Source organism: Seriola lalandi, unplaced genomic scaffold, assembly GCF_002814215.2.
Source record: "Seriola lalandi dorsalis isolate HSWRI2012SDOR001 ecotype SW California unplaced genomic scaffold, Sedor1 jcf7180002055006, whole genome shotgun sequence".
NCBI lineage: Eukaryota > Metazoa > Chordata > Actinopteri > Carangiformes > Carangidae > Seriola > Seriola lalandi.
Window position 1 is genome coordinate 280,244 of NW_019525549.1, and position 1,977 is coordinate 282,220.

The following is a 1,977-nucleotide window of genomic DNA, read 5'->3' on the forward strand; positions in this document are numbered from 1 at the left end:
CTTGCATACATATGACATGACTTTAATAGTCTTTTTTTTCTTATGTATGTTGTACTATTATGTTTGTTTTTTTTAAATTGGTGAACTTTGTTCAAAATTTTAGATGTTTTAGTTTTTTTTGGGTGAGATCTATAGAGAAGCCCCTTTGGGTCTTCTAATCTCACAATCCCTTTTTATTCCCGATAAGTATTATGTTTTTTTAATTAGAAAACTCTCATTATTTCTTCCTCTCTCCTCATCTCATTACTCCTGTTCCCATCATTTCTTCTCTCTCCTCACCCACAATCACTGTTATTTCTCTCTGTGTCAGTCTCGCTCCTTCTCTGTCTAACATGATTCAAGTAAGCTACCACCATCCCCAGGGTCTTGTTCCCACAGTCGTACCTCTGTTGTTGCACTCTCTTAAATATCCCTCTCTGTCACTCTTTTTCCATCACTTTCTAGAGCTCCAGCTGCTGTTTAGTGTTGGGCTCTGTCCTGAAAGACCCTCTGATGAAAATCCAGTGTTTAAGCTTGTTAATATCTATATGATGTTTTTATCTAATACAAGACATTTGATGAGTGAAATAATCATCAGCACCATGACTGAGTGTTTCCACCTTGGACTGCAGTGAACCAATGACAGTCTCATAAACACAGATTCAGACAGCCAGGGTTTCATACGTCACAAACCTAAGGAACCAATCCTGTCAAGTTGTGGGGATGGGGGGCGGGGCTAAATAAACCTGAAACCTTGTCAGTACAGAGAGAGAGAGTTAGCATTAGCACAACCTTGTAACTGCCTGTGTCAGCCACTGGCAGTTACAAGCTAACAAACAACATAAACAAATAAAAGATGCTAACTACGCTAACCATTCTGATCCGTCTGCTAGTCTCTGGTTCTGGTCTCAACAGACTGAGGTTCAAACATGTGGCTGAGTCTCTCTGATGTTTCCTCCTTTAACCATCTTGATACTCTCTGCTCTTTCACCTGTCCACCTGGAGACAGCAGGTGGTGGGCGGGGCACAAGGCCTGATCCAGATTTCTCAGATTTTTTTTTTACTTTTTATGTGTGAAAATCATGTTAATGAACATATGAATCATAGCAGAGGATTTTTGCAGTTTTAAGGAGTTTATAACCTGTCTGGAGGAACTTTAAGAGACAATGTAGGTTCACTGTGGGTTGTTTTTACAAGTCACTCATTTTTAAGTATCTCTCTCTCTCGTTTACTTCAGTCACCTCTCTGTACTTCACAACTCCTCTTTTCTTTCAGAGACTATGGCAGCTGTCTTTGTATGCATTGCTTTTTTAGAAAGAAAGTTTTTGCTCATCAGTCCTCCACCAAGTCAGTCATCCATTTTAAAGTGATCCATTTTCAACAGTGAACCAAGTCTCTCTCTCCCCCTCCAGAATTGCCAGGTCTAAGTTAACAGATGCTTCTTTGCTGTTCTGCATTTTCAATACCATTTAATGTCACTGTCAAGCTGCCGATTTGAAAGCACACTGAGAGCTTATCGATTCAACTTTTAATCTGTGTCCACCACCTGTGTGTCGCATCCGCACTAAAGTGTGGTGAAAAGAGTCTCTGCCAAATTAGCATCCAAGCTACATAAACTATGACCTGAAGTCAGATGTTTCCATGACCATCTCAGTGGCTTTGGGAGGGAAAAGAAACATATATCTTACCACTGAAAATGTAAGGTATTCCTTTTCATGCTATTTCTTTTAACTGTTCCGTCTCTATTCCCACTTTGTTCCTCCTTAAGAGAGTAAGGAACTGTGTTTTATTCCTTTTTAACTATCACAAGCTCTTTCTGCTCCTCTCCTCTCCTCCCCTCCTCTCCTCTCCTCTCCTCTCCTCCCCTCTCCTCCCCTCTCCTCTCCTCTCCAGGGACTCTAAGTGTGGTTTTTGTGACTGCTTGTTTTCATCACTAACTTTGTGAAACCACATTTTACCCATAGACAGAATATAAGGCGTGTGTGTGTGTGTGTGTGT

At 40.7% G+C, this 1,977-nt stretch overlaps 1 protein-coding gene across 1 annotated transcript in view; it reads right to left on the reverse strand.

Annotated features, from left to right (window-relative positions):
- tenm3 (teneurin transmembrane protein 3) overlaps positions 1-1,977 on the reverse strand; it is a 206,170-nt gene that overhangs the window by 18,188 nt on the left and 186,005 nt on the right. The gene's annotated exons all lie outside the window — the stretch shown is intronic.